The following is a 21,622-nucleotide window of genomic DNA, read 5'->3' as shown; positions in this document are numbered from 1 at the left end:
ACAACTTCTTGTACATTGGGTTCCAAATAGCACTGGTTCGGAAATTAAAAATAAATATAAATCCTATATAATACAGTACAGTATATCTGGTAAGCGTAAAAGATGTGTGTAATTTTAAAATATATTGTGAAAAATAGAAGGTCCCTGTCAAAATGTCTATTTAGGCTACACTTAGCCAGGTAACTTGTAAACCTACACCATGGCCATTTTCACTACCCAAGGGCCAGAGTTGTAAAATTACAACATATATACAAGATGCTCTAATTTACATTTGATGAATGTATTTCACAATAATTGCATATGTACATGGTCTGGTAAGTGTAATGATTACAAAAAAATATTAAAGGCATTATACTTACTTAAATCTGATAAATCCAGTTCAAGGAACCAAAGTGTTGTTGCACAACCAAAGTTCTGCAGATTCTGAAAGTCCTGGAACTGTGGGCAGGGCTTATATACAAATTTCCTATCCACACCTATTGTGAGACTGAACAGTTGGACCCAATGATTATACTAATGTAAAATAAAAAAAAATTTAAAAAAAAAGCATTTCAACCCTTTTATACAAAAATAAAAATGTTGTAATTCTACAACGCTGGCCTCTACAGGGTTAAATATCTGCAGAAATGCGAGGGGTGTACTCACTTTTGTGATACAGTGTACATCATTATAATCTTTCAGTTTGTAACGAGTACCTGTGTGTCCTGATGGCACAATTAAAGGAGAGTACAGCAGGGAGAATTTATTTGTTTTTTGTTACTAGAATCAAAACACACTCACACTCCCAAGTGACGCCTCTAATCCTTGACCTTGACTGAAAGAGAAGCTATGAAGACAAAGTGTACATCAACGACTGACTGCTGTTATCGTCCCTCTCTCCTCCACTTTTGCGGGGGCGGGATTCTTTGCGGATAAGAGGCCCTACAATGACTACAAGCACTGCGATATCAATGAAATCAGGAGAACCACAACCCTCATCTTCTAATCTCGTCTTCTACATTTGAGCTGCTCAAGGGAGCAATCATTTTCACGCAACTAGACTTTGGCCGTGCTTATTATCTGGTGCAGATCTGGAAAAGTTACCTTCAACACCCCAACTTGACGTTAAACAACTTAGTGCCCTTTTGATTCACCAGTTATCCTAATGTATATTCCAAGCATTGGTAAATGGTGTTGGTAAACGGTGTTATACTTATATAGCGCTTTTCCAACTTTCAAGGCGCTCAAAGCACTTTACATTATCTCGCCATCTACCTACTGGTGACGCAGCACCAGGAGCAACGTGGGGTTCAGTATCTTGCTCAAGGACACTTAGACGAGTTCATCTGGGCGGAGAACCGAACCCACAACCTCTGGTTTGGGGGAACAACTACTCTACCACTGAGCCACGCCACCTTATTGGCCACAATGCTTTGTTTCGGGACTTGATGAATCACGTCTTTGTCTATGTAGATGACATATTAATCTTCTCCAAGTCATGGGAGGCTCATATACATTATGTAAAGGCCGTCCCACTGTATTGCCTTGAGAACTTGCTCTTTGTCATACCTGTAAGATCTGAGTTCCATGTTCCTTCAGTCTACTTTGGTCACGTTGTGACCAAGGGAAAGGTGCAGATAAATCCAGAAAAAGTATCGGCACTGGCAGTGGTGTTACCAGGATGCCAGGTGTGGGTGTGCATTAGTCTTACCTGAGGGGTCAAAAAAAAAAAAAAAAGCTACAATGCTCAAGTAGGTCAAAATCCAGCGTAGGGCTACTGCACCTTAAAACATGTTTTGTTTTCTCCTTGAGATAACTTGTTGTGATTTGGTCTAAACAAATAAAAGTTGGATTTTATTTGACTTAGAACACATCCATAACTGACAGCCGAACGGAAATGGTGCTCCGCTGCTTACCGCTCGAGTGCACCAACTGGGAGGGCTGAAATTCCACGCGTTCTCCTCTTATGTTAACCCTTTGTACTGACTCCATGTTTCAAAAGTTTGAAGAAGACTAACCGAAAGCAGGTTGACAATTTATGCGTCGACAATGGTCAAAAACAAGGCAAAAACAGACAACGGAGGAACAACGTTAAATCCAAAACAAGGCTACATAGTAAAGTCTCCTAGCAGCAAAATCTGTGTTATCTCAGTGTCCAGTGTTTTTTAAGTCCGTGGTGGAGTAGGCCGGGCCGAAGGTGTGGCTGAGTGTTGTTTCGGGACCATCCTTCTGTGGCCGGTTTTGGGCGGTTAGGTTCGTCCGTGGATGGGACATGGTTGCCACAGCGACCGACGCTGGTCTTGACGCGCCAAGAGCCTGCTATCAACTTTGTTATCCGGGCTCTGCTCTGCCTCTACTTGTTTTAGGACAAGGCACGCTGCTCTTTGTCCTTGTTGGAGTTCGGGAGAACTGATTGCAAGAGTTGGTGCGTCAATCTTGCTCGTGACGCACACGTTGGGATTCTGTGATAAGATGCCGTTGTGTATCTATTTCACTTCTTTTCATTAAACTATGGTGTGCTATTATGTTGTATTAGGTGTATGTTAAAATAGTACAGTCCTACAGTAAATATGAGAAATGATACTATTCCCTGATTAATTATATTACGTGTGTTAGAGTAATGCAAACAGTTAGACGGTGCCTACGAGAAACGGTACCATTTTTCCATTTCCCCCTCATGAGCCCTGATATGGTGATTCACTTTACTGTGTCCAAGGGCATGGAGTGAGGTCTGCCTAAACTATAGTTAGATGAATGTGTTAGACTAATGCAAACAATTATATGAATGTGTTAGACTAATGCAAACAATTATATGGTGTGTGCGAGAACGGTACCTATTCCCTTCATGTATCAATGAGCCTACCCGAGTTTTAGCACAGCGGCCTCGCTGCCGTTTGTTATTTCCTGGGTTTGATTCCTGCTTATGGGTTGTGTCAATTTGTGTACCAAGTCTAACACCCCTGAGGGGAAAAGTTGAAATGGGTGACTGGCTGTGCCAATGCGTCCCAGACTTTTTTTTTTTTATCCTTAAGAGCTTGAAAACTTTTAATGTTTTTCACTCTCTATACAAATACCAGACTGAAAAGTGGATGTGTAACAGTATTGCAACAATTGCAACTAGTGATTGCCTTCTCGTAGTAGGTCAAATGTACAGCATGTATGTATGATGAACTCATGACAAGCCAGTCTCTCCAAGTAAAAAAAAAAAAAAATCAATGACATTTATTTTGTACATTACACTTGCCACAACTAAAGTTACACTGCAGATTTCCTGAGTAATCAAGGGTGAGAACTACCATTCTGAATAGGGTCTCCTTTGAAGAAAATGACTCCAGTGGTTCAGGCAGCCACAGTAACTTAAGAATGAGTCTAAGCAGCCCCTAGTACTCTTCGTTCACAAGTAATAAAGTGGGGTGACAAAAAGCCAGCGCCTGGAGTCATGACATTTAAACACTCCCCGAATGGAGGAACTGCTTGCCATAAACACAATATTGTTTGCGGTGTGAAGCTGAGCCAATTTCCCTCTCATATCTCTTTTACTATGTTTTCCTCCTTGATAACATATTTTTAGGCCTTAATAGCTGCCTGGTAAGACTTTAACAAACAAAAGCTGACATGTTTTCTGTAAGGTTCGAAAATGGTTAGGCATAAGCTGTTTCTGTCCATATCAAGTTTCTAAGCTACATTTTTCGAAGTGTTAGTTGCACCTATTTTGGTAAGCGCCAGAGGACACCAGGGGTGATGCAACAGCTTTAGAAAAATAATTGGAAACAAATTTTAAAAAGCCCAATTCTAAAATCAGCAATTCATAATAACTTACGATTATGAAAGTGCATAACAGTAATAAATCGTGGATAAATCGATCCAAATCAATACATCGTTACACCCCTACGTTCTGATGACTTCTTATTAATTTTAAGCAGTGCACTAGATACTTTACTCATCAGAAAAATCTAAAAAAAAATGTGGTTACTCTACTTACATTAAGTCCAACAACAGTCAGGTATAATAATGGAAAATCATATTTCATAGTTCATCATGAGATATTCTTGATTTTGTAGTTAACTATTATTATTATTATTATTATATATTTTTATAACTTTTAAGTTGCATTGTTGGATATGTTGAGAGCACTGTATTAGTGATAACGTGAAGTGGGTCCAAATGTCTGCACACGCCTTTTCAAATGTCAGTTTTTATTCGTTATATTAAGTACCAGACCAACATGAATAGAATAGCATAGAACATAATAGAATAGAAAGCTTTTATTGTCATTGTAAAGAATACAACAACATTTAATGCTTCTTCATAACGTGTACCACATAAAACAAAAGTACAATAAGGTTAATAGAAAAACACAGTTTACAGTGTACACACATTGGGAATAAAGTCAATAAGGAACAAGCAGATAGTGTTGATGTAGTAGTAATATAACAGTGCAAATATGACAATTTACAGTACACAGATTAGGAGGCAGATGGCTGACTTGATATGATATTGCCAATGACATTTTATGCATAGATATTGATTTAACAGTGCAAAAATGTCATAACGTAACTGCGCAAAGTATATGATTTCAAATTAACTGATAAAATTCCTTCTACCTTGTCAAAGGCTGCAGTTCCATCTGTAGAAAAGCAGAGAGCATGATTCTTTACGGCAGGTTGAGTGTTTTTGTTCCGTGTTGTTCTTATAACTTATAATGGCGAAAATGTTCAATTTTGGTTTCACTGGCCCATAATGCAGAACATTTCCCACATGTGTTTGGGAGATTTCAAATGTGTTTTTCCACATATAGCCAGGCTTGGATGATTTTGAAATAAGACTTTCTTTTGTCTCTATAGTCCAGACTAGGGCCTGGTCCCGACATATGAAGATAGCATGGAGTTATTGCACTGTACTATTAGAAATGACAGTTTTGCCAAATTTTCTTCCCAGTTGGTGATGACTGTTTTCATTGTTTCATTGTGTCTCATGGTATAATTAATGCCTCAGGAATTCTTTTGCACCTTTCTGTTGACTGAAACCCAAAGGTTTAAATTTAGACACTTTAAAGTGTGATGTGTGTGCTTACTTTCATTGAGCCTGAGCTTGAATGTACCGTAATTCAATTGATTCAGATGAGTTTAAGAGGGTGCACACTCGTCTCACTTGTTCATTTTTACGTCATATGTATTTTATATATAAAATGTGTGTGTATGCATATATGTGTGTGTATATATATATACATATATATGTACACTACCGCTCAAAGGTTTGGCATCTAAGCAACCCCAAACTTTTGAACCGTAAGTGTAAATACATACAGTATAGGCAAAAGATTTGGACACACCTTCTCATTTGTGCGTTTTTCTTTATTTTCATGACTATTTACATTGTAAATTCTCACTGAAGATAATAAAACTATGAAAGAACACATGTGGAATGACGTACTTAGCAAAAAAATGTGAAATAACTAAAAAGTATCCAACCTTTGCTCTGATGACTTTTTTGCACACTCTTGCCATTCTCTTGATGAGCTTCAAGACGGAGTCAGCTAAAATGGTTTTTGACTTGGCATGTATGCCTTTTCAGGGTTGATTAGTGCTTTATCAATGGGGCTTGAACCTTTATTTGTGTTGCAATGAATGAGGTGTGTCTAAATATTTGGCCTTTATTGTATATTGTGGGGGTTGTGCGTGTGTATGTATTATATAGTAAATATATACTGGTATATGTACAGTACATACACCCTCTCCCCTACACACAAACACACACATATTATACCGTATATATATATATATATAAATATATATATATATACACACACACATATATTGTATATATGAGTGCGTGTGTGTGTGTAGATATACTATATATACTATACAGTGGGGCAAATAAGTATTTAGTCAACCACTATTTGTGCAAGTTCTCCCACTTGAAAATATTAGAGAGGCCTGTAATTGTCAACATAGGTAAACCTCAACCATGAGAGACAGAATGTGGAAAAAAAAAACAGAAAATCACATTGTTTGATTTTTAAAGAATTTATTTGCAAATCATGGTGGAAAATAAGTATTTGGTCAATATTAAAAGTTCATCTCAATACTTTGTTATGTACCCTTTGTTGGCAATAACGGAGGCCAAACGTTTTCTGTAACTCTTCACAAGTTTTTCCACACACTGTTGCTGGTATTTTGGCCCATTCCTCCATGCAAATCTCCTCTAGAGCAGTGATGCTTTGGGGCTGTCGTTGGGCAACATGGACTTTCAACTCCCTCCACAGATTTTCAATGGGGTTGAGATCTGGAGACTGGCTAGGCCACTCCAGGACCTTGAAATGCTTCTTACGAAGCCACTCCTTTTTTGCCCTGGCTGTGTGTTTGGGATCATTGTCATGCTGAAAGACCCAGCCACGTCTCATCTTCAATGCCCTTGCTGATGGAAGGAGATTTTCACTCAAAATCTCTCGATACATGGCCCCATTCATTCTTTCCTTTACAGAGAGCAGTCGTCCTGGTCCCTTTGCAGAAAAGCAGCCCCAAAGCATGATGTTTCCACCCGCATGCTTCACAGTGGGTATGGTGTTCTTCGGATGCAATTCAGTATTCTTTCTCCTCCAAACAGGACAACCTGTGTTTCTACCAAAAAGTTCTATTTTGGTTTCATCTGGCCATAACACATTCTCCCAGTCCTCTTCTGGATCATCCAAATGCTCTCTAGTGAACCGCAGACGGGCCTGGACGTGTACTGGCTTTAGCAGGGGGACACGTCCGGCAGTGCAGGATCCCAGTCCCTGGCAGTGCATTGTGTTACTGATATTAGCCTTTGTAACTGTGGTCCCAGCTCTCTGTAGGTCATTCACTATGTCCCCCCGTGTGGTTCTGGGATTTTTGCTCACCATTCTTGTTATCATTTCGACGCCACAGGGTGAGATCTTGCATGGAGCCCCAGATCGAGGGAGATTACCAGTGTTCTTTTATGTCTTCCATTTTCTAATAATTGCTCCCACAGTTCATTTCTTTACACCAAGCGTTTTACCTATTGCAGATTCAGTCTTCCCAGCCTGGTGTAGGTCTACAATTTAGTCTCTGGTGTCCTTCGACAGCTCTTTGGTCTTGGCCATAGTGGAGTTTGGAGTGTGACTGATGAGGTTGTGGACAGGTGTCTTTTATACCGATAATGAGTTAAAACAGGTGCCATTAGACCTTTGACAGCCAGAAATCTTGCTTGTTTGTAGGTGACCAAATACTTATTTTCATCCATCCATCCATCCATCCATCCATCCATCCATCCATCCATCCATCCATCCATCCATCCATCCATCCATCCATCCATCCATCCATCCATCCATCCATCCATTCATCCATCCATCCATCCATCCATCCATCCATCCATCCATCCATCCATCATCTTCCATTTGTTCCGGGGTCGGGCCATAAGGCAAATACTTATTTTCCACTCTAATTTGGAAATAAATTATTTAAAAATCATACAATGTGATTTTCTGTTTTTTTCCCACATTCTGTCTCTCATGGTTGAGGTTTACCCATGTTGTCAATTACAGGCCTCTCTAATCTTTTCAAATTGGAGAAATTGCACAATTGGTGGTTGATTAAATACTTATTTGCCCCACTGTATGTATATATGTATATGTATATAAGTATATGAATATATACTTCATCATCAATATTAAATCGAGCTATATCTGATGCGTGCAAAAAGCGTTGTGTTATTTGGGGGCTAAATTGTGGAGTTAGTTCTTCCGGGTTGAGACAGTGGAGGGAGGGATGTGCAATGATGCTGGCTGTCTGCCTTTGCTCCTAGTCCGCACATCAGCAGCAGCACAGCACCCAAATCATTCCCTTCCTTTCCTACCTCTCTCCCGTCAACTCGCGGCAGTACCAGGCCGCCGAAGGGACTGACCACAGTCAGGAGCGCACTCCACTGACAACTCGAGCGACCCACCGTATCCGCCTATTTCCCCTCATGGATGTCCCAACTCGTTTCGACCGTAGACGACGGACGGCGTCCGCATAGATGTGTCTTGCGGCCCACGCCTTAGGTTAAGCATTTTTTTCCCTCCTCCCATGCGGTAACCGACTGGTGCTCGACGGCAGAGAGCAGGAGGAGCGCGCACCCCGTCGTTAGCCGGAGAAGCTAACGAGCTAGCTAACTTTAGCCGCGACTCTTGGTACCCTAGTCGGAGGAGTTTTGTGGCTAACTTGCGGTGGATCTGGACTGCACCGTGACTATCTTAAATCAAGGTAAGCGAGATGGGTTTTTTTTCTCTCCACCAACGCCATCGCTGCTGTTCTTGCTACATTTAACCAAGCGCCGATGAATGTGATATGTTCGTAGCCGAAGACTGGCGCTATGGTAGCGGGTTTCTTGTTGACAGAAACTGCCTAGTTTACGGAGCGAGGATGCGACTCATCCTCGAAACGCAAATTGTCACGTTGCCTGTTGCTTTCGTTTGTGGTGATACTATCCATCAGTTTATTATTTGTAGATTATAGAAAAATCTGTAGAATCTAATGACCTCTTCAATCTCTCATGGTTAACATTCTGTCATAGAACATTTTGCGCTACCTGTGACTTTAGTACATAATCAAATTAGTGCATCACAGACTGGTTTGAGTATGTATTGTTTGCACCAAAATTAAGATTCTGCATCACTCTGTTCCCCGAGGTTAGGTAATTCAACTTAGTTTTATTACCTTTTCACTCAATTACATTTCATGTAAAGAACCCTGGCTTATCTTGATGCAGCACTGCACAAAATGTGTGTGAGTTCAATCGAGAGAATACATTAACTGCTGTAATCTTTGGAGGAAAATGGATTCCTCATCAATGCAAATGTAAATGACAGCCAACCAGCAGGGGAAGATGGAGCATGTTTATTCTATCACTTGTGTGTTTGTGTTTAGTAGTTCAGGAGGAAAATACGCTGTTGCTTGAATGGACACATATCCTCTCCATGACCTTGTGTCCCAGTTATGATCTTTGACACGTCCGAGTTTGTGAGGTTTGAATGTAGTTTGCACGTTCTCCTTGTGCCGGTTTTTCTTTTTCATAGTAAAGCAATGCGAATTCTTCCACCATTCAAATAATCCGTCATAGTTTAATAAAAGATTTTAAACTGTTCTTAGGTGTGAATCTGTACATAAATTATGTTTGTATGTGAATCTTGTGGTAACAAGCGACCAGTGTAGGGTATACCTTATCTGTCACCCAAAGGCAGTTGGCATAAGTTCAGGCAAACCTAAACTACTAAAGCAGTGTGTTATTCAGCATGGATGGCTAGATGGATATATGTGGTTATCTATACATGCTCAAAATGTGCATGTGGCAAGAGTTTGATTTAATTTATTCTCCTCGCACTGGACCACCAAAAACATTTGTGACACTATGACTATCCGGCATAAGGAGGAAATGATACATGTTCCTCATTTCAAGGCCGTAAACTCGACACGATGTGCTTCCTGTTCTGTGTGCATTTGATAGTGTGTTCTGGTCTCAGCACATTTGCCAGCTTGTGTGCGCTTCTTAGTTAACTGTATCAGTGATCCTCAACCAGGGTGCTGCAGCACATCAATCGGCCATTAAAAATCATTAAGGTGGTGTGGTTAATCATCCAGTTTCACTATTGAAAGTTTTTTTTTTTTTTAAATTTAATTATATATGTGTACGTATTTGTAAATCTTTTTAGATGCGAGTGATGTTTAATTATAGGCAAATAATTGTTCTTCTATACTGCAGAATGTTCAGCAAACCTGTTTAGCCACCTGTTGGCATTCAAATAACAGTATCAGTCATGACATCATGTGAGTAAGTATATTGCCTATGTGAAGTAAACCCAGATCTTGCACAGTTTGTGAGTATACAGACAAAATGTTTGTGAAATAGTTTGCGCCACCTATTCCTGAAAAGGCATGAAGTAATGCATTGATTGTTGGATTAACAGCAGATATGCAAAATAAAGTTAAACACAATTTGTTCCAAAATTTTGGTTGACCTCAGATTATGCAAATTAAGGTAATGCCTTAATTAGGATTTAATATGTGTAAGATCAAGAGAATTGACATTTGTATGATTAAAATAAACCTTGCTCTGGCTATGACAGGCATGATAATTAGGGAAGTAAATCTCCGCCTTTACCAATTGCTGAATCATATGCCATGCATTTTAATATTTTAAATCTGACCTCTTATGCCAGTGTAAAAATAATTTAACCGCTGTAGAGTAAAAGATAAAAATAATGTTAACGTGTTTTACTTTGACTTTTGAGAGCCTTAACCTGTTTTTTTTTTATTTGCGAGGGGTTGCATTGGTCGGTTTCCAAATTGTCCAACTTAAGTAGAAAATAAATATCAAGGCTCCTGTGTATAATGAAGTGAGTTGATATTAATAGCCTTTATTAAATGTTATTACCCTGCCAAATACATATTTTAAAATATACAAAATGCATTCAAGATGTTTCACCATTTTTGGATTTGAAAGAAAGTAATTTTATCTGTCAGCGGGCAAAAAGTAAGCAAGATTGACGTGTAAATTTGAGAAAACTTTTGTTTGTCATTCGAAAGTTTGTCATTTGAAAGTTTGTCATTCATTTCAATTTTGGTGAATTTATTGTTGCTTGGAGCCTGTCAGGAACAATAGCTCCATTCTGGCACATGTCCCCGGAGGGAGGCAGCAGCATTCGCTGCACTGTGTGCCAGCTAGGCTTGCTTTAGGATTGGGTTTCCACAGCCACCTGGAGCTACCAGCACAAGAATGCCATTGTTCCCAACTTTGAGAATAAAGCTGCACCACACACATACACACACACACACATTTACTTTGTTGCTACTGTTTATAAGCTGGAGCCAGGAAAATAATTAATTAAAAATAACAAGTGGCTTGAACTAAATTCAAGCATCCTGTAGCTCGATTGATTGTAAGTGGTAAAATTGACATTCAAATTTATTAAAACATGGGCTGCTTATCCATATCCGTAACTTATTAATAACTAACCAATTATCACTAATTTTGAAATTCAATGAATCTTTTACAAAAAATTATTTTACCTAAAATTTGACCAAATCCATTTTTGGCACTTTTAACGGTACATGTTCTCTGATGGTTGTAGCCGTCACGAAAACATACTGATTGTCTTTTAACTAATCAAACTATAATATTTGGAAAGATCTTTTTCCGGTACCGAATTAGTGGAAATTGTTTTATAATACAATTTTATATGTTTTATAAATAAATCTAATTTTAGCTCTCTAGTTGTGTTAATAATACACAGACTATTTAACAACTCTGAATGTGTCAAGGCCATTACAGGGAACCTAATTATCATGTCAACTTTTGTTGTTCTGAAACTCCTCGTTTGATTAACAAGGTCTGGAAGTAAAAGGTATAGGTTTCAAACATAATATTAGCTTGCATCTAGTAGAGAATAGAACATATTATCACAATACAAAATTAACACACTTACAGGTGCAACAAATTAATCGACAACTATTTTGATAACCAATTAATCGTTTAGGACCTTTTTCACAAGGCTGCCAAAAACAACACTGATACAAACAAACCAGGCCTTCCTACCTGCTTGGATACAAGTGCCATTACTTATAAAAGTCTTCGAACCTTCCCTGAAAAATGTGTTTTATGGGCTCCAACAATGCATTTTTGGCCCCTGGAAGGCAGTATGATGCTTTTCAGGGACATAAACTCTGACATAATAGTACAAAAGATAGATTTGTTGGAATATCATGTTTTTGGCAGCATGAAAAGCATATGAGTGTTGGATTTATTGTTTGGGGATTTTTTCTGATGCATTTGTGAGTTAATATTGTTTAAATGCCACGACAGAATGCTAATTTTCGTTAGTGCATTAATGCTGTTTTCAATTGTGTATTAGCAATGAGCCAGCGTATTTTCAGGAACAAAAGAAAGTAAAGTGTGTTTTTTAACGCTCAGTGTGTCTCTTTTTCTCTGGTGTGTGTGTTTATTTTTACTGTTAACCTCAGCTGGAGTCAAATAAACGACCATCAACACTGAGATGTTTGTGATCAGGGAGTGCTGAATGCTCATCTTTTTTTACTTGAGTCCAAGCCTCTGAAAATGGGGCTATCAGGCCCCGTTCCCTAACATGAGATCGGACCGAGACATCTTTATTTATATAGTCGTCTTAGTCCAATTTAGTTTTTCTTTATGTTTCAAAACTTTGGGAATTTTCTTGTTTTTTTAGGTTGTCAGTGAGCTTCACAGATTTATCATTCCCTTATACTCAGAGGACTTGAACTGGACTTATTTTTGAAAGAATTTGGTGAGCAGCACCACTATTAGTCTTGGAGGTCACCAGCAGATTATCTAGTGGTGAAAATGCAATTCCTGCCATTTTTTTTTTTTTTTTTAGCAGATCACTTCACTCAATTAATATTGACTGACATACTGTGTTTATCTTCTTGTCTGACACATCATTAATTATTGTGTGTGGCTGCTGTTGACAGGTGGGAGGGCAAGGTGCTCGGCACCGCTCATGGGTGGTAGGGAAGGCAGAATTAAAATCACTCTCAGAGAATGCTTCTTCACTTGCATAGTGCATTAAAAATCTTCCAGTCCAGAAGGAGGGGAAATGTTTGTCATAACCTTCACTGACAATTAAAGAGACACCATATTCAGTTTTATTTGTTTGTTTAGATGATTGGAAAGTGTGTGCCCAGAGCAAGCTGAAGCAGATGATGTGATTACATTGTGAGTCTTATAATTGCTGGATCAGGACTGGCAATTTGTATGAAATTTCTACAGCTTTGTATTAGGGCTGTCAAACGATTAAAATTTTTAATCGAGTTAATTAGAGCTTAAAAATTAATCGTAATTAATCGCAATTCAAACCATCTATAAAATATGCCATATTTTTCTGTAAATTATTGTTGGAATGGAAAGATAAGACACAAGATGGATATATACATTCAAAATACAGTACATAAGGACTATTTGTTTATTATAACAATAAATCAACAAGATGGCATTAACATTATTAACATTGTGTTAAAGCGATCCATGGATAGAAAGACTTGTAGTTCTTAAAAGAAAAATGTTAGTACAAGTTATAGAAATTTTATATTAAAACCCTTCTTAATGTTTTCGTTTTAATAAAATTTGTAAAATTTTCAATCAAAAAATAAACTAGTAGCCCGCCATTGTTGATGTCAATAATTACTTACACAATGCTCATGGGTGCTGAATCCTATAAAATCAGTCGCACCCAAGCGGCAGCAGAGGGCGGCAAAACTCCAAAAAACACAATTAACGAGCATTTCACTGTACTGTCATTTAAATCTGTCTGAGTGGGAGGAGTGCGTTAATTGCGTCAAATATTTCAACGTGATTAATTGAAAAAATTAATTAATGCCCGTTAACGCGATAATTTTGACAGCCCTACTTTGTATATTTGGCACACTGTTCTCTCACGAAATTAGAACTAACAATGAACATCGAAGCTACATTAACTAATAATTCATGTAATTTAAATTATTATAGATGCACGATAATATCAGTTACAGATAATTATTGGCAGATAATGGCAATTATGACGTCAGACAGATAATCCAGATAAAAAAAAAAGATTCAACCGATAATGCAATCTGATAATTATGTACTTGATTTAGCCTCCGATTTAGCACCACCGAAGCAGTTTTGTCCACTTCTGCATTGCTGCCTCCTCAACCCCTCCTATCTCTGAAGCCCATGAGGGAGGAGGGGTTGAGGAGTATGGCGTCATAGAGGAGGCGGTGTTACACAACAGGATTGAGGAATATCATGGCTGCTCTGTCACTAGAGTTTGTTGATTTTTCCTTGTGTGAAACAAACGACGCTCTTGACATCTGCAAAACATGCACTGCAGAAGTTTCATGAGGCGGAAAGAAAGCGTCCTCATTCAACACCACTAACCTGATCAGCCAATTAAAGCTGCATCACAAAGATCTTTGGAACGAATACGAGGCTGCTGCTAGCGCGAAGGCTAAAGCTAATGTCAACAAACAGCTAAGGAACGGGACTTGCGACGATGGAGAGACGCTTTTGACGGCTCGGTCTCGGGCAGCGCCGCCGCCACTCATCTCCAGTTCAACTCATCAAGCACCACGGCCAGACATAGGCCTGGCGCAGGGGCTAATTTGGCGGCCGGATGGACTGAACGGCACAGGCGGGAGGAGATGCCGGACGGGAGACGTTATTTTTACCGAAGTGACCCAAGAGCCAAAGGCCCGGATAAAAAAATAATGCAGTTTATATGACCACCAGTCTTCGTGAAAAACATGCCAATCACATCAGTTTCACCACAGACATTTGGACAAGTGATCTCAAGTAAGCATGCTTATCATGACGGCACAGTGGTTAGATGATAATTTCAACATGCACCAAACAACCACACTCACAAAAAGTCAGCCAGTCAGTATGCATTCATTACGCTGTAAATTTACGACGTTTTAATCAAATCATTTTTCTTATATCTAGTTAAATAATTTTTTCCATCTTGTTTTGAGTGTTAGAGACTGGTCAACAGATGAATGCACCAGATTATTCCACTTAATTGAAGGAAATATTAGCATTTGTTCTTATTAAACCCATACATCTTTAAAAAAAAAAAAAATAGCCATCTTCACCTAAATCAAGAAAAAAATGCTTTCAAATAATGTTTTGAACCATACCTATGTATTCTTGAACATTACTGACAAGTTTTTTTTAGGATCAAGTATAATTTATTGCTTAAAACAAGGCTGTTAAACTTAAATTGTTAATTGTTGTAAACTGTTAAATTTTCAGCTAGCTATTTTTCTTCAAGAAATCTGAGTGAAATATACTTGAAGCGCTGGCAGATAATTTAATTATTTCCAATAGATTTACGCTGAAAACAAGGGAAATGAACTAGTTTTAAGGAGGTGTGTTTTTGCAGTGTAGTAATGTTAAATGTTAGGAATGGCTTTTAAAGGCATTTTTGTGCAACTTGGGTGTTTACTCTGAAAGTAATTGTTGCCAGAAGTTTACCATTACACAATGTCAGACAAACTGTCATTATTTAAATGTCGGAATTTATTACTTGTTCACATTTGATGTTGAAAACAAAGCAAGAGTAATAAATTTTAATTTTGCACAGTAATATTTTCTCTTGCGATTCTTTAAAATTTTACATTAGTCTTTTAATAGAATTATCGGCTTGACATTATCGGTTATTGGCTGGAACGAGGAGGAAATTATCGGTTATCGGTGTCAGTTGAAAAATGTATTATCGTGCATCACTAGAATTTATTCAAACAGAAGTAAGCAGTACTAATTCATTGATACAGTGGACGACCAGTTCGCACATCAACTTTACACTTCAGAGGTCATTGTAGGGCTGGGCAATCCATCTTTAAAAAGGAAGACAATTTTTGAAAAATATTGTCTGATCATGACTCTTAAAACATTGATTTTTTTTTTTTTTTGTTTTTTTGTTTTAAAGAGAGCAAACAAAGAAGTCCAGAGTTCAATTGACAATACATTCATTCATCTTCTGAACAGTTTATCCTCACAAGGGCCGCAGGGGTGCTGGAGCATATCCCAGCGACCAATGGGCAGGAGGCAGGGTACTGCCTGGTTGTCAGCCAGTTGCAGAACACATAGAGGAAAACAACCATTCATGCACAAACCCACACCTATAGACCCTACTCACCTACGTCACAAAATGACGTGTCGCTGTATCCGGCCGCCATATTGTCCGTATTTTTTCGACCTATTCTCATTGTTTTCAATTAGTCGTGCAAGTTATAGAGCAATTCATGGAAGCCCCGGTGTTATCTGATGCCGTAAACTCATTGGATGCGTTGCATAAAAGGCGTTATGTGGAAAAGCTTCAGTTTATCCATTCGCCAGATCCATATTTGATGCCTAATTCGATGTTTTTCGACCTGCTGTCTTCGCCGTCTTTGCCTCACCCTGATATTTACAACTATCTTGTCCACACAAAATCAGCCTATTCTCACGAAAGTTTGAAAAACTTTAAGAGCTTGGAGGCTTATAAATGCTACGTTGCTGGTTGGGTGAAACAGGTCCTCGTACACGAAAATTTGGCAGGAATCTTGTGCTCGGGAAGGTGAGTTACGAAATTTTCAATTCAAAATCTTTTGTTCTTGCTAACATCCACTGTCAAGTCTAATGTATTTCATGTCATTTGTCAATGGAGCTAGGGCTTTTAATGTTTATATGGTTTAGCGATAGCACTCTCACTACGTACATATATAATATGTAATAAATATGAAGTGTGATAGCACTACTCCAGATTGTCCCTAGTTGAATTTATTTTTTGGCTTTTGACCTCAATAGTGAAATTGTAAATTAATTGTATGACAACTGTCTTATTATCCCCTTATAATTATATATTTTCAGGTAGTTCATTCACAACGTCTGAGTGTATGTTGTCGGCGATTAGCCTAGCAATGATCTTAATTGTGGTTGTCAGCCCAAAACCCTCTAAATAAATATTAAATGCATCTTACCAGATATAAAATGACTACTACATAATCTGTGGTAGTCGTTTGGAGCCCAGTTTTCTCGTCGAATTGCAGCAGTCAATCTCGCTCTCCTCTCCGGGTCTCTCGAAATACGGTAAAACTTCAAGTCTCTCAGTCTATCTTCTCTGTTTTTGCAACCGACCGCCACACACGACTTCACCATTTTGATTATTAATGTTAACGAGCAGAAAAACACGCCATAATAGCAGGAATTTACGAAACGCTAATGCATTAACATGACGAGTATACGGACAACATGGTGCGGGGGCGTGGCTGTGACGTCACGTGAGTAGGGTCTATGGACAATTTGGAGTGTTCAATCAGCTTATCATGCATGTTTTTGGGATGTGGGAGTAACCGGAGTACCGAGAGAGAACCTATACAGGCATGGGGAGAACAAGCAAACTCCACACCGGGCCAGAGCTGGGATTGAGCCAACAAGCTCAGAATTATGCTACTCTACCACCGTGTCGCTAATAATAAATCTGTATGATTAATATGAGGAAATAGGTGAGGAGCAGAATTGTTGTTCATGTTCTCAGGTAGAAACTGTTATTTTGCCTGTCATTCAATACAATATTGTATGATTAGCAAATGTTTTTTTTTTTCCTCTACATCTTGCACACTGTCTTAACTTTATTGGAACTTTGGTCTTTACTGTTGGATCAATTGGATTGCACATTTTTATGATTACTAATTGATAATCAGCTCAAAGCCTATACAGTCTCGATTAAACTGATAGATGTACACGTTAGGTGTACAGAAAGAAACGAATAATAATCAGTGGCTCACAGTCATGTCGTGACAGTGGATGTTCCAGGCTCTTTAGTGAGATCAGATAGTAGGCCCATTGGGGCTGATCGTCTGATGTAGGGAAAAGAAAACTGAAAGATAATGGGGAGAGAGATAGCCATCAACAGTATTTAGTGTTTTCCTTCCTTTCGAATTCGGTTTGTGTGTGCTCGTGTGTTAAGTGTGTACTTTGTTGCTGTTTTATACGTTTATTTGTTTTCCTGTGTGCGCATATGTAGTGGCGCGTGTGTGTGTGGCCTGTGGTTTTCTCTGAGTCACGTCAGGGATAGAGTTGTGTAGAAGTGGGTCAGCCAGAGCCAGTAGGGAACATTTCCAGCTCCCTCTTTGGCTTGAGCCCACTAAAGGCCAATGTAAACATTTACATCCAAGTTACTAGTATTTGTGCACATTGGCTGCTAACCACTATTATGTGTATTGTGTGTGTGGTGGTTTTTTCCTCCTTTATGTTCATGTAGTGTGTCCCTGGTTGCCTACAGTAATTGTAGTTTAAGACCTCACATTAGCTTCAAGCAAGCAGCGTTGAAAAACCACTGGCTAGCAAGATAAAGTTATGATGCAATATATTTGGACTTAGTTTCCTAGCAGGGTGGACACATTTCTCTTGCTAAGTGATAATGGCTAGCAAGGTAAAGTTATGATCTAGTATATTTGGACTTTTTTCACCTATGACTCAGTGTCTTAGCAGGATGGAGACATGTCTCTTGCTTAGTCATAATGGCTAGCAAGGTAAAGTTATGATATATTATATTTGGACTCTTTTAACATACATTCGAATGTTATATAGTATTTTGTCGCATTAAATGTTTTTCAGTTTTTCTCTGTGGGGGTGAGGAGTTATAATGTTTATTCCATAAAAATACCATACGTTACACTATTGTTTGTTTTCCTGTTAATCAATATTAGAATAAACTTAAGCATAAATGGAACAACAACAACGTTATTTTCAGAATTTTTGTTTGTTTGTTTGCGGGAAACAAATGGCCCTGTCAATGTTAAAGGTTGCCGACCCCTGGTCTAGCATAATAGCTTCCATCTGCAGCTTGGCCAGGTGGATGGCTCAAAGAGCACTTCTGTATTTTTATTTGCAGTCACTTCCTCTCTGATGTTAGCTGTTTGGCCACTTCCTATGGAAAGCTTTGGCTCAAACTGTCGACAGATGAATGAAAAGTTAATTTTTCTCCTCCTGACTCCAGAGTAGACATGTGCCGATAGCCGGTTTCAAGGTATACCGCGGTATGAAAACGTCAAGGTTTCAAAACTGCAAAAAATTTCCATTATACAGTCCTTAAGGCATTAGCTATTTTTTATGTCCCGAAAATGCATGGAGAAATCCCTCGCTTGCAAGGCTCAACCCTCCCCCACCGGATATTGCTCAGTGTCAGTGAGTCCGCTGTGCTATATGATGGCTGGAAGAGGTGAAACACCTGAATTTCCCCCCCCCCATCGAAGAAAACGAAATCACTGGTTTGGTAATACTTCGGCTACAGAAAAGTTACAGACGGCTGCGACTTAGAGGAGGAGGGCCAACCGACATGTTGAACATGTTTGCGGCGGGTGGCTGCCGAGGAAGCAATGCCTCCAATATGATTTTGCATTTATACAAAATTAAAGGTTAGTAAACACTGTCATGAATGTTTTCCACCAGCTACGAGAGTTAACTCCAGCATATTTAGTGTGTCTGGGGGCGGTAAATCGTGTTTTCTTCTCTCTGGCAACCATCTGTATTGAGAAATAGAGTGTGTGTGTAACACGATATGAATCATACACGCGTGTTTTTTTATGGAAAATAATTCACTTATTTTTATTGTGATGGTAATAATGTTGAGCTGTGGCTATAGGTTTAGGCCAGTACTTCTCAAATAGTGGGGCGCGCCCCCCCATGGGGGCGCAGAGCGATGCCAGGGGTGGCGCGTGTGACCTCGGGGAACATGCTTTTTTTTCCCTTTTTTTTTTTTTTTTTGCCGTACGAGAATAAAGTGTACTTGCACATCCACTCAGTGGGTGGCAGTGGCGCTCTCATTTTCAAAGTGCGCGCAGTATTTTTGAAGTAAGCAAGAGCACACAGAAGAGACTCATGAAGAGCTGGAGAGCTGTACGCCGTTTTCGAAAGCCGTTTTCCTGCCGGACTCACGCAGCGACCCACTGTCTTCTCCGGTTCTCACGTGTCCGCCCGAGAAGTGCCATTTTCGGCTTGGGATCGTCACGACGATCGCCCTCACCTACGGTTCTCCCTCGGCCGCCGAGAATGCGCTTTTTTCGGGCCGTTTGCCTTCTGGCTTTGACATTTAATACAGTGGTAGATGAGGAAATACAACTGTTTACTGTGTCTAAAAATGATTATAGCGGACAGCCGGAAGCCAAATATATTAAGACGATACTTAAAGACATTAGATCCCAATCTCATTGATAAGCTGCTTGGTTGTTTTTCAGCGAAAACGTGCCGAACAATCATCCCGCTTTGTCAGTGTTATATCAGTAAACAAGAGAGCACTGTTAGCATGCTCAGTGCAAAATAACCCCACACCATTGCAAACTGGAGGTGATATTGTGAGCAGCAAAAATAAAAACTGTCCTTCTGTCCAAAGACACTTTTTTTCCCCTTTCTTCAATTCAGTTTTGTTTTTTCGGTCAAATTTTTGGGCATATTGTCCTCATGAGTTAATGTTTCTAATCAGTTTGAATTTGTTATTATTTACTGATTTTATTTTTCAGTATCAAATGGTAAAAAATGTACCTTGAGTGTATTTTTACAGTTTGGATGTGACTTTTTTTTTTTTTTTTTTTAAATTCAGGCAAAATGATGCGCATTAAGTCTTTTCTGTTACAAACGAAACAATGTTAATAAAGTTATACTTTATAAGTTGATCTCTGTTATTTTCTCTAATAGAAAAAAAAAGGATACAATGTGAGGCAGAGGCGTACTTATAATAGTAATATTATAGACAAATGATACTATTTACAGTGGTGGCAGAGTTTGGGGGGGGCGCAAAACATTTACGTCTTCCTTGGGGGGGCGTAACAGAAAATAATTGAGAAGCACTGGTTTACGCTCACCTAAAGAAATGCATTTCATTAAATAGGAATATATATATATTTTTATTTTACTTAACACTATACTTATGTCCAATTTGCTCATGTGTTTTGAAAAATAAAAATCCTGTTCAATGGAAAAAAGTTTTTAGTTTAAAAAAAAAAAAAAAAATTGTATTTTTTAATTATTTTTCAAAACCCAGATATCTCAAAGTAACACATTTTAGAGCTGTAATTTCAAAACTGTGAAAAAGTGATATTTTGGCTTAAGGTTATCATATTGTCAGAATCTCATACCGTCACATGCCTACTCCAGAATAGAGCGAACTACAGAGGAATACCTGGCTCACATAGCGGGCACCATAAGGAAAATTTAAAGAGTGTGAACATGCATGGATGTCAGCTGGCTCCCAAGGTCACATCCAGTAACCCTTTCCAGTCGCATCCAGTTTCCTTCTTCGTGACAGCTTATGCCATTCAAGTGCATCTGTTAGTTTCTCACAGCATCTGTTTCTATCAGGATTGGAGTTGACAAGAAAATGGCGTAGTTTCCATAGCGACGGCCTTGCTCCATTCCCATCCCCCTTTTTGCCCACCTTTGTCGTATGCAGGATATCTAAATTTTCTGCTGACTTTAGGAGAAACTGCTGTGTGACATGCACTTTCACACAGATGTCTCCGTTTACTTTGAATGTTTGTGTGCCCATTTTAATACCACATGCTGACACTGAGGTCATGATTTATTTTCAGATTTCCCAGACACACCCAATTTTTGTCAATGTCCACATGCTCTGCAGGGATTGAGTAAAGGGAGGAGTAGAAACTATACTGTTTTAAGGAACTGAAATTACAGTACCTTTTTTTTTTCTTTACATGCACAATAAATGCTTCTATTGAAATAAGATGGAGACATACTTACTGTACTATATCTTATACAAACCATTAGTCAAATAAATAAGTCATTTTTTAAGATTCCCCAGGAATTTGTAGATTTTTTTTCATATTTGATAATAATTTTAATATATTTTTGTAAAAATTCACTTAGGCAATTCTTTTAAAAGGGTGATGATATGTTAAACAGCCTTGCATTTTACATGTTGAGCTTTTTCCATTTTTATTTACCTGGCTCCAAATAACCTGTTCACTTCTAAACACAGATTAGGAAATGTTCATAGAACCATTACAACAATATTACATGCACATTGTATCACCAGATGGGAATGTTTATGAGCATATTGACAAACTATTTCTACTGTAACTGTGTTTGGAAGAATACT

The 21,622-nt window shown here is 38.6% G+C and overlaps 1 protein-coding gene across 2 annotated transcripts in view; it reads left to right on the top strand.

The window, feature by feature from the left end:
* The first annotated feature begins 7,744 nt into the window (after nt 1-7,744).
* The window catches only part of galnt1 (UDP-N-acetyl-alpha-D-galactosamine:polypeptide N-acetylgalactosaminyltransferase 1), a 104,806-nt gene continuing 90,928 nt past the window's right edge, over nt 7,745-21,622 (top strand). The window contains exon 1 of one of the 2 annotated variants that reach the window (XM_057834707.1): nt 7,745-8,225. The gene's annotated coding sequence lies outside the window, so the exon portion shown is untranslated. The remainder of the gene's footprint in view (nt 8,226-21,622) is intronic. The other variant, XM_057834705.1, reaches the window with a different exon arrangement.

The sequence above is a fragment of the Corythoichthys intestinalis genome, chromosome 4 (assembly GCF_030265065.1).
Source record: "Corythoichthys intestinalis isolate RoL2023-P3 chromosome 4, ASM3026506v1, whole genome shotgun sequence".
Lineage (NCBI taxonomy): Eukaryota > Metazoa > Chordata > Actinopteri > Syngnathiformes > Syngnathidae > Corythoichthys > Corythoichthys intestinalis.
This window is presented reverse-complemented; position numbering and strand designations above follow the sequence as displayed.